We start from the raw sequence: 12240 nt of genomic DNA on the forward strand, positions 1-12240 counted from the left end.
GAGGAAATCTTTTAAGAGCTCAGCAGTAATGGCAGATTGCAGACTCTCTAAAACTAAACGTTTAAAGAGCTCTACTCAAAGAAGAGGGAGGAAAGATAAAAGGAAAGGAGGAAAAAAGATGCAGAGAATAACGAGAAACGTGGGAAAAGACTTAGAAGCAAATACTTGGAATAAAAGGGAAAAAAAGATTGGTTTGATTGGGAAAGGAAATGCAGGATAGGAAAAATACAGAGACCAAACTCATCCTCTGCGTAAATCTAATGACAAACCAAGATGAAGAAACTTTAAGTAGACTGGAGAAAAAGTACATTTCTTTCTTTTTTGCTTCTTTTTAATATGTAAAAGAAAGTCCCTAGAAGGTTTTAAAAATAAAATTCAAAATTGTATTTGTTTACCTAGGAAATGCAGGCCACGTACTTTTTTTTTTTCCTTCTGAGAGTCCGTGGATGGCTAAATAACTGGAAAGATAAGATTTGTGTATATGGAATCCATATGTTATATGGATTGCATTAAAACTGAATAACTGAGAAAGTAATTTATACCTTGCCTAACTTGAAATACCTTGTTTTCTTCTTAAGGACAAAAACACCTACTAATGTTTTAGAGTTTTCTTAGCGATCTGCTCCTACCTCAAAAAATAAAATGAAACTTCCCTAAACCTTCTATAACTTTTATAATAAAACAAAAGAACTAAAATGAAAGGGCTTTCTTTTATTTTCAAATTAAAGTAAAAGTAATTCTTATAATAAAACACGTCTGAAAAAAAGAATGCGCTGTCAACATCAAGTGATGAAGAATTATAAGAGGCACAAAAGCAAAAAGATCTAGAAGAAAAACCTTGCATGGTCTTCCCTGTACCAAATATTCATGATGGAATGCAGTGTTGGTAAGGGAAAAATATTTGCTCAATGGACATCCGAGTGAGTCCCACAAATGTTTAAGCATGTCTCTATCATCACACACATTTTAGCAAAGATAAGCCTTAGGTACTGGTAAAGCAGTGGTTAGCATTGTCAACAGTGGGCAGAAAGGGGTAAGCAAAACGTGAAATTGTCAAGTTTTTAGGAAGAAGTTAAAAACAAAACAGATAAAAACAACTGACTTCTTTCCCAAATGAGCAACGAAAGCGTATTTAAAGGATAACAGTACCAACACAAGACTAAAAACAGACAGAAGGAAACAATACAATTCTGAGAGATCATGCTGGGCGGGGGGGGAGCGATTGAGATGCATTTACCAAGATCCTCAGTATAACAGATTTCTTCTGCTGACCTATCTTGCCAATAAGCATAAAAATCTTCCTACTGAAGTCCTAGTATATTCCAGCTAATTTGTTGGGCATCTTCTAAATTCAGATCTAGATTTAAAGAGCTGGAAGTGGTTTTCTAGGTAAAAACCTGAGATTCCAACTGTTCTTGTAAAAATCTTTTCTAAATGCTTGAGCTCGAAATTTGTCACGTACAGACACCTTTACTAAAAGCTCTGGGAAGATGGAAAGTCTTGACCAACAGAGAATTAACTGCATAAAAGCAGCCACTCTTCATATGGCAATAATTCTAATTGCTCTGAAACTAGGAAGGAGCACATTATACAAGACTGGAAAAACTTACAATAGTACTGAATTGGAGCTTGTGCAGTAATTTAAACAAATATAAATGTTATGGAGCTGAACCTTAAGGCCTTGCACACCCTAAAATCCTATTGGTGAAGTCCTTATAAGAAGTAGTTCTACAAGGACCAGGAATACAACTTTGGTCTTTGATTGCACAGATTTCTCTGTATGTATAATTTTTTTCAGAACAGAGAATATAAATTTAAAGCACCATAGCTATCACAGAATAAATCTTTGTGGACTCCCCCTTATTCTCCAAGAAGTGTGTTTTTACTCTAAGCTTCATACACTTCAAGGAATTCTTATGTCAAAATAAAAGGTTACACATGCTGATAAATCATACTAAGATGATTTCCAGAACTGCATTTCATGCTGAAAGAAGCAGAGTAAGAATTTTTAACAAAGATCATATTGTGTAGCTGTGGAATAGCTCTAAATTTTTAGGGATGGTTCCTTTCCAGGAAACAGTCCTTTTGCCCAGCGATTACTTCCTCTTTCCAACTTATCTGAATTTCTGTATGCTGAAATAACATGCATATTGTTCATCTGTACCGGCTGATGACGTGATCCAAATCATTTTGCCTAAGTGACCCATTTCCACCACTTGGGGCTCCATGATTTTTCTCACTCTCTAATTTTAGACACATACATTTTGTGTATTGCCAGTTAACGCATTCTGAGTTTACTGATACTGAATAGTAGGTGTTTTAGCTAAGTCACTAAGTCAAACTCCTTACAAAAGCCAACAGCTGTCACCTTTATGAACCAGACGTGCAATCCTGTCAGAATATAAAATTAATTCGACAAGACCCAATTTCTGTGAAATTATGCTAGCTAACACTAATTGCAATTTCAAGATTTAATTCTTTATTTATGAAGTCCACCGTTAGCTGACCTGTTACTTTCTTGAAGCTCCCTAGCTGCCTTGTATTTCCAGTCACCCACCTTACCATTTACAGCAGTGGCAGTTCATTCTCCTGATTCTCCGAAACTTCTCAGATCTTCATTCAGAATCAGCATTGTTAGTCCACAGAGGCTCCTTAAGATCCTCTTAGATGACTTATTTCAACATACTTGCATCCAAATGTTTAATGCAAAAAGTATTCATTAATATCCTCTTCACTGCGGGGGAAAAAAGTTTTATCATTCTTAAGTATGGATGCATCAAGCTTTGTTGCAACCATGAAATAATTAAGTACTTCCACCTTTTCAGCACTGTAGAAGAATTTGCCTTTTTGCAGAGGAAGTGACCTTTTACTATAAAAATTCCTCTTTTTTTCATGTCATCATGAAAAATACCCCTTTTCCTTACTTTTGTGCTTAACGACAACAGTTGCTGGGGTGCAAGTTTTACTATAAACACGGCATCCCAGCCATGAGGTTGTATAAGCAACCTGAAACTTTTTGACTAGGTAAAAGAGAGGAACTTCTTCATTCTGAATCGGTAGTTAAACTTTTTCGAAGATCTGTGTTTAAACCTGTTAATTACCTTGCTAATATCAGATAGTAGTAAACATTTTTCTTTGCTGTTTGCTGCAAATGGCGACAATAACGCATTCCATTTCCACATTAAACATGAGGTATTGGGTCACTGAGTAGTTCTGCATAACTGAAGACTATACAGCGCCTAAACTTCAAACAGGATTCTAAGCAACATAGCACAACAACACTTTCACAAAGCTGCAGATCTAGTTCACTGGGTCTTGGAGAGACATCTGGTTTCTTGGATGGAAGAGACATTTTCCAGGGATTAGATATAGCCAGAAGCTCCTTTGCATAAAGCAGAAGAGTAGGAAAAATCCTTCACTCTCAGTCTGTCCTGCGAGTTTATAAAACTAGTCACAGCATTTAAAATTTGCTTATTTTGTTCTTTCCTTGCTAACATTTATTCAGCTCCAATGCTACAAATATGTGGGAAGAAATTCTCACTGTAGAAGACTGCAATAAGAGCAAGAGTTAAGGAACAGAACACACCAGGACACAGCTGTTATTTAAATTTTATTTATGGCCAGTATTTAACAGTTATATTCCATGCACAAAATCAGATTTAGTGCTGCAGGAAACTCCTGTTTGAGTCACTGATTTAGTAAAATAATTAGTGTTTCATGTTTTCATCAGAACATATATTTGTCAAATTTTAACAATAATAGGCAAAGCATTTTGCAGAGTGCAACCATACTTGTAACAGTCCTTTCCACACTGCTAAAAGTACCAGCTTTTTTGTGTATTTTTGATGAATGTCTTAAGATCTGTAACACAAATCAACAGAAATACTTTAAATACATTAATATTCTTATGCTAGAAAAAGTAATGTATTTAAGGTAGTTTATTTGGCAAGTCAAGAAAAAGTAAAAGGGAATTTTTCATAGGAGATAATTTTAAAGTTAATCTTTTTTTCCTGCTTTGCAGGGATCACTTGCACTGCACACTGGATATCCTATTATATTTGACTGGTATTTTACCCTGATTTATCCAGGCAGTATGTGCTCTATGGGAAATACTTAAACTTTCCAGCCGCCACACATTGCAGCAATGGGAAAATAGCAGCAACAAAACCCATGTTGCTGAAAGAGGTTATTCTCTACAGTTAAATGACACTGCCCCAGTTATCCTAATTTAAATTTATGAAAAAATAGATTCAATATTAATGACTCTACAATCTTTCATGATAAACACTTATTTTGAGTAACACAAGAGCTAAGTAGTTAGGAAAACAGAAGATACTCAGAAACTAGAAAGAGAATTCAGGCTGTTTGTTAAGTAAAATTGGAATTCAGCAATTTGATTAGACTTTCACTAAGTTAAAATTTCATTTAAGTGAAGCTGCCCAAACTCACTTTGCCCCCAAACTCACTGTGTGCACAGGTCTAGCTAGAAAGATGCTTTACGTTAAATGAACACTTGTTAATAAGAAATAGATTTTTTTCATGACACACTAAAAATGTATGCAAAACCCAGGCAAGGAACTAGAGCAACATGGAAGAGGCCATCACTGACCTACTTATGGTAAACATGTCTATTTGCTTTTCAAACTTAGCAGCTCTGGAGAGAAGGAAAAAAAAGCTTTCAGAGAAAAATTAAAATTAGGGCAACAATACAAACTTCCTCCTAATTTAATCTATCAAAAGTCCTCCTCCTTTAAGAGAATGCCTAGAAAGTTGTCCAATGTCCTAGAAAGTTGCTAATCGAAACTTGAGTTATCAATTTTGCCTTGTAACACAATCAGTAGTTGTAAAAAAAGTAAAAAAGATAACTGTTTCTCTCCTGCCTTCACAGTTGGAAATTTTACCCCTTGGTTAGAGCACAGCCATACCAGCATTTGATTTGCCATTTGACTTAACCAGCAGGACAGAAATGTCCAGCAGGGATGACGGAAACATTAGCAAGAGAAGGAAAATCTCTCAAAGCCGACCAGCTGCCAAAAGAATTAAAAACTTTTTCTATCAATGGCTGATGTGCTTTAAGAAATGTTTGCTCCCTGTCCTTCCAAATGCTTGTTTGTACCTTTCCCGGTATTTTTTTCAGTCAGTTGGGTTCGTGGCCTCACTAACTGGGGGAACAGAAACAAACAAAAAGATGGGAGCACTTCACACAATAAAAGTTCATTTGATTACTGTTCATAAAGGTAACAATCCAGTTACCATTTCAGATACCTAAATCATATATGAATGGCCTGAATGAAACGAAATTAAGTGTTGTTTAGACAAATGATCTGTACGAGTCTATAGCAGTGTGCAGCATCTGTCCCCGGCATGTATATTTATGTGTGAAGGATACATATATTGTATACATATATTAATGGATTTAATGTTTGTGTATTAGGTTTTGCAGACTCTAAGCAGCTCCTTACTTCTAACCATCTTTAGGTGATCCCTTCCAGATCACATATGACTGCAGAATAGCCCAATTCCTAAACAAAAAAAAAAAATGTCAGCAATCATTAAGACAAGTCAGAACATCTGTAAGGAGACTTCACATACTTTGAACCAAAGCACGAGCCTGGACTTCAGATGCTCGCTCTGGATTTGTCTTGTATCCAGAATTCTAAAAATTTTTTGGTGTTCTGGACAGGAGGATGTTTGGCAGAAAGGATCAGCCACCATGCCAACTGGTATAAAAACGAATTTATGCATAAGAATTCTTATCTGAAGTAAACCCTCTAAGTTTATGAATCGGGTTTTATTATAAATTCCTATTCCAGCTACAGTGTACTTTATTTCTGAACCTGAAACATTCCATTCTTGTTTCCAATGAAAAGTTGAAGCATGCATCAAAATCTGAAGACAATTTATTACTTACTGGAGCTATAGGCAGCTGAAATATAATTTTACCATTCCTGGATCCAGTCTTACTACCTTCTCCCTTCCAACACTCAAAATAGCTGAACTCTCAGATGTGACATTCTCCACAGTACAGCATGCCCACCATTAAACTTGTAAAATAAAGACAATGATAAAAGATCCACAGTATGTGATGCACATGCATCTATATGCACATTTCCTAATACAAAATTATTTAATCCCTATTTTATCCTTATTGAAATGCAACAGACTAAAGGGACACAACTAATCAGTTACAGCTTTATGACTGTTTTGCAGTTTTCAGTTACTGTACAATATGCAAATCCCTCAACTATGATTCACTATAGATCTAAGAATATACCCTCTGCCAAAAGCAGCTACCTCAACTTCTCATTTTATGCAGCTTATAGAAAAATTTCAGATGTGACCCAGTTATGTCACAACCATTTTCAAACTGCAATTCTCTGAAAAGTAACTATCTTTTAAAAAAAAAAAAAAAAAAAAAAAAAAAAACAAGGCAGCACCTCCTTACTCATCAGTTCTACTCCTCACAGCCAGCCGGGATAAGATGCTGACTTGGTTACAAAAATACTTTATTACTTATTAAAATTTATACTAACCCTGTAAAACTAACATACTTGAGGAGAACAGGGAGGGAACAGGGAGCTGAATTCTTTGCATCTTCGGTGGAATTACTTTACATGGCAGTACAGCTCTAAAAGTCCTGAGGACATCATCTAAGACTTTGGGGGTGATCAAGTAATAGCAAAGGCATACTTTCGCCTTGCAGAAATATTTTAACTAACAGATATATATGATAAGGAATGAATTTAGGTTCTTTGTTAGAGATAAAATCAATCTGGCCACTGGAAATGAACTGTTTTTATGTGAAGAACAAGCATGCTTTATATGGAAATCAAGAGTACTCTCAAGCAGCAATTTTCCATTCAAAATTGGGTACTATCCATCTTTCTCCAATTCTTGAGTTTGTCTTGTTTGTCATTTCAGTAAGAAACTTGGATATTAGCCTACAACTTTCTCCTAAGACTTGGCTCTTTGATTTTTATCTTGCTGCTCCTACCTCTCTTTCCAGTACATCAGCTTGATTTTAGCACTCTGCCAGACCCAGAACAAAGCAAAACAACACACCTTATTTCCAAAGCTAAGACTCTGCGGTCAGGCTTACATAAATCTTGAAATTGGCTTAAACTTAGAGAAATTTATAGCATGGATGTGGGAAGCTTTTCTTGGTGTGTGTGGGGAGGAGAGAACACACAGTTGACACTTGGAAAAAAAAGCACCCCAGCATCTTAAATGTCCATGAAAAAACATGGACCTTAAGTACCGTCTTCTTGAAAGGGGGCTGTGCTTACCTTCATCTTGTTTCTGGAAGGCAAAACAGCAATCTCTTTCCATTCACACTTAGCAGCCTTAGTAATTACTCCCGTCTTACATATTTTTCCTTCGCTTCTGTTTCTTCCTTATACCTTAAGCTATCCTGTTGCCATCCTTCTCCAGTTTCCTTCTGAATGACATATTCACTTGTACCTTGTTTCATCTCACTTCTTTAGCTCTTGAACTTTTAATTCATTTTTTGTTCCCTCAAAATAAACCCTGACTACTTCAGTAAACTTGTTGACTTGAATCTCATCTACAATGAGAGATTTTTCCCGAAGTGCCTGCTTTTTTATATGTTAGGCAACACTGGCCAAATTAAAAGCCCTGAAAGACACTGCAGTAATAAAAGCTGGAGGCTATCTGGGATACTGGAAAATATACCAGGGAAGGAAATCACATTATTGCTAGTGTTAAACAACTCAAGCCCTAAAAAACATAAATCTGTTTTACAAAACATTCTTTTAAAATATTTTCTCTCTGAATTCATCAGCTAGGTTCAGGTTCTTTTTTTTTTTTTTTTTTTTTTTTTGCAAATGAGGCTGACACTTGCATTTTCACAAGATTTCTAGATCTGAGAAATATTACAGATTAAAACGTGCAAAAGAAAACTGAGGCTAACATTATTACGAGTACTAAGTTGATCCCACTTTCACTTCTCAGAACAAAATGGAAATGAGATGTTAAAAGTGGACAAAAACCTCTCTAACTGTGAATTTAGAGTTAGACTCTCTTCCCTGCGACAGAAGGAGTATCTGTATATATACAGACATATATACTGAGAACCACAGAGAACTATATTCATTGTAATCCTTTCGTCTTTTACAGCCTTGGGACTCACCTCTTTCAGAGACTCTACTGCTTCAGCCTGGATTGCATGACTGAGTTGAGGCAAGAGACCAAAGCCTACACTTCCAGTCAGGCTTGGAGGAGAACAAGTCACAGGGAACAGTCACCTTCTGGTTTCCTTGTCATGTCCCCTCAAGAATGCATATTCTTCATACCAGAATCCCAAATCACTGCATTGCCTAAAATCTAAGGTTATCCTTACTCAAAATGTCAGAAATAAAACCAGTATTCATATTAGCAATACAGATATACACATAGCTCACCATCTTCCCAATTCCATGGCCTACCTTCCCCCAAAGTCTCAGGTAAACCCCCCAAATTATTCTCTCCACAGCAAACCTTCCTTGTAGTTCATTTCCCAAGATGAATGCAGCCATTAAATGAATGCTGGGAACCATGTTGCCATTCTCCATTACATAACACAGACCGCACAGTGACTGGATGATGACCTTGGCAGGAGATCGGACGTTTGTATCTTATGGCACTGGTTTCATTTGCACACAGCAGCCTCTAGATGCAGGCCATGTTAACGTAGCCAATGAAAAGAAAACATGCAAAAGTACAGGCAGGACGTTCCCCCCTATGACTGCACCATGTTCTGTGCCTAACTGAAAACCTTTTGTCCTGGAAACTCTAGAAACATCTTCCCCGACAGATTTGACTTCTCCACCAGAAGGTGCAAACAGGTAGAGGGCGCTCTGAAGACCCCTGAGGCAAACGTGGAATAATTTAGCCCTAAATGCACAGCCTGCAAGCAAAGACCGTGTTAGATTTTTTCAAGGGTTAACCTCTCATAAACCTCTTATATAAAGTAATACATATACATGATTCTTGTCACGCTCTTACTCTCTGCCGCGTTGAAACCGCCTAAAGGCAAAAGTCCCAGGCCAATTTTAATTCTCTTGCCCTTATATTTCAGTTACACAAATAATGCAGTAGAGCTGCTGTAGGTCCATTTACACTTCCTCCATTGTTTTGAAGGGATTTTGACACACCTCGAATCACGCACTCCAACAGTTTCTCATGTTCAGATTCAGGAGATGCATTCATAGAGGAATTTTAACTTTGGATTTTCGGATTTTTCTGAATATTTTTGACTATTTTGTACATCTGAGGGTTTATTTGTTCTGGGTTTTGTTTTTGGAACAAAGGAGAGTAGCAGGAAAAAAGTTCTGAATTACTGCATTTATTGTACCTCCTGCTTTGGAAATTTCCATGTCACATTCTAATTAAGGTTTAAAATCATTAAGAATTGTTTACGATAAGGTCTCTATAAGCAGAAACCCTATTCGGACTTAACAATGTACTGGCGGATGCAGAACACATATGTCTGTATGTATCTATCTATTACATTAAACATAACCAGAATCATTCCCTGGCTTTGAAGCCAACTGGAAGAGTTTGGCCACAGTCCTTCCCTTTAAATCTCTTACCCTCCAACACAGCGTGGCCATCTCCAAACTGCCTAAGGGCAACAGTCCCAGGCTGACTGATGCTAATTCCCTAAACTTCGCCCAGCAGTTGCGTGGCATGGGCCAAAACTTTTTCAGAGACTAGGAATTTAACAGTACAGAAACATCTCTGAAGTCCAGATATGTTCCCTGGCACTGCTAAATTATCTGTGGGAATAGTCTCCTGGGAATTATTCTCCCTAGGAATAGATTCCCTGGGGTCAATCAGGCCAGGCCAAGAATCTTGGAAGATCTGGGCTGTTTGGAGAAAGGAAAAAACAGAAAGTCAGCAGAGGATTTATTTTGCTTCTCTGGGGCTTTGTGTTAATTCTTTCTTTGGTACTGAGACCAACAAACCAGTTTCCCCTGGACTACTCCCTTTTTCTGGTCCCTTGTCCGCCCCACATCCTTCTTTCCCCTCTCTTAGCATAGACTCATTCACACCATCCCTGACTTTTCAACTGTCTCTTACACAGCTGAGCACAACTGATTTCTGGTAGCTTTTTCTTCCTTGGCTTCTATGACTCCTCCTTTTCCTTATTTCACCTTTTGCAACCTAAAAGTTCCTTAAGAGGATCTTTGGATGAGTATCTTCCTCCTCCTCTTTGGGTGTATTTGTGTTTTCGCCCTTTTCTGCTCTACATCCCCTTATCTCTGGATAATCTTTCCTACAAATATAGCTACTAACCCTGTGCTGAGGCCCAAGAGGTCTATCTCAAACTTTCTGTCTAAACTAAAATCCTGGTGCCTCATTCACATCTCATGTATGACACATCAACTCAAGCTTAGCATGGCCAAAATAAACTTTCACTCTCTACCTAATAACGTCTCTTTCTCAACTACTACTGATTATTCCACCACTCAGCGCTTTCTCTAGATTCTCACATACATACAAGTGCTAACCATTTTTCTCCTTGAATAATGTGTCTAATACACAACCTTCCGTCTTCATCCACAGAATTAAAACTCTCAGCAAGGCTCTAACAATTACGTTTCAATTACTGATTAAAACTTTGTCTTTTCCAGATCTTGATAGCGCAAACTAGACCCTCATCCATTCAGAGAGCTTCAGCAAATATAACACCTAAGTCTACTGCTTCAGGTATATCACATCTTGAATTAATTCCTCAGGGACTCCTTTCCTTTTCATTAGCAAGCAAAACAGCTGTCTTCACTTCTAAAACAGAACCCTGTCTATGACTTACCACTTGGGAGTGAAGAGTCAGCTCTTCTCTGAGCAGCTCATCATTTCAGATCCTGTGATCTACTTACTAGATTTTCAGACAAACACCTTTGGGTCTTCTCTGCCCTTTGGAAGAGTTCTGTCTCCTTTAAAACAGTTCTTAAAACTGTCCTTTACTGATTCAGTAACAGTGAGGTCTGAGCAACAGAAGCCTACTATTTATTATGCTGATCAATTATTATCAGCATTATTAATAATCATGTTATGTCACCATTTCCCTTTTCTTCTCTATCCTTTTGCTTTATCTTTCCTTAGCTTTCTTATCAGCATCAGAGACATGCGTTTTAATAGCTCCTAGCATAGTGGGGCTCTACTCCACATCTAAGTTTGGTAAGTAAGTTCCTATATCATCCTAATAATTAGCATGTATGTTACTAGCTTTGCATTTAAGTTAAGAAATTCATCTTGGACTCCGCTATTCATACTAAAGTGTGTGCTGTGTGAAATATCGTAACATCGTGATAAAGCAGAACCCATGAAAAGCAGTAACCTTACAAATATTGTAATATTAGCTTTATTTCATGACCTAAGGCTTGACTACGACAAGTATTGAGCACCCAGAACTTTTTTTTTATAAATAGCAAAAGCAGATGTTCACAAGTTCTAAAAACTGTGCTCTTCACATTTTGATGTCCTCAGGACTTCACACGTCTTACCAAATAAACTGTAATAGAAAATGACTGATTGTAATTGACTTGATAAATTCAATCTCAGTTTGATGAGCAATCTGCCCCCTGGAGTAGTTATGCGCAGTCTACTGCAAAAATAATTAGATGTTTTTGTATAAAAACATTTACTTAACTTAGAAGTACCTACCTAATTTGATGTTGTATAATTATGTCTTAGTACCCAGCTTTAACTTGCACATTAGTACAAAATTACAACGCACAGAACATCTTAGTAAACATGATCAGGCAGAGATTTACAGTTATAAAAAGTTTTTAAATCAAGGTTCTTCCCCCCACAACCCATAACGCCAGTCTTTTCCAGAAGGAAAGAGAGTAGGAGAGGAGATTTCAGAGGCTCTTCGCTTCTGCTCTTTCAACACAAAAATCCAGTCAGTGCATGTCACTGCAGTAAAGACTGACAGCCACTGGTGGCTTTCACAGCCAAACTATGCAAGTGCAACTTTCTTAAAACAAAAAGTACAAATCAACTAATAGCTGAGTTCAGATGGAGCTCTTCCTATTAGCGACAAAAAGAAGCCAAGTTTCTTTCTCACGTTTGTATGCTGCTTGTCATAGGTAGTACATATGCATCCAGTAGAGTGTCAGAGACGTACATTACAGTGCCTGAAATAACCCACTGAAAATTGGTGACAGCTCCATCCCGCCTGAAATCCTGAACTTGCGGGGAACTACAGAAAACGCTTCCTCTCTCTCAAGAGAG

General features: G+C 37.3%; 1 long non-coding RNA gene across 2 annotated transcripts in view; it reads right to left on the reverse strand.

Annotated features, from left to right (window-relative positions):
• LOC104140255 (uncharacterized) overlaps positions 1 to 12240 on the reverse strand; it is a 41421-nt gene that overhangs the window by 28511 nt on the left and 670 nt on the right. The window lies entirely within an intron of this gene.

The sequence above is a fragment of the Struthio camelus genome, chromosome 3, assembly GCF_040807025.1.
Source record: "Struthio camelus isolate bStrCam1 chromosome 3, bStrCam1.hap1, whole genome shotgun sequence".
Taxonomy (NCBI): Eukaryota; Metazoa; Chordata; class Aves; order Struthioniformes; family Struthionidae; genus Struthio; species Struthio camelus.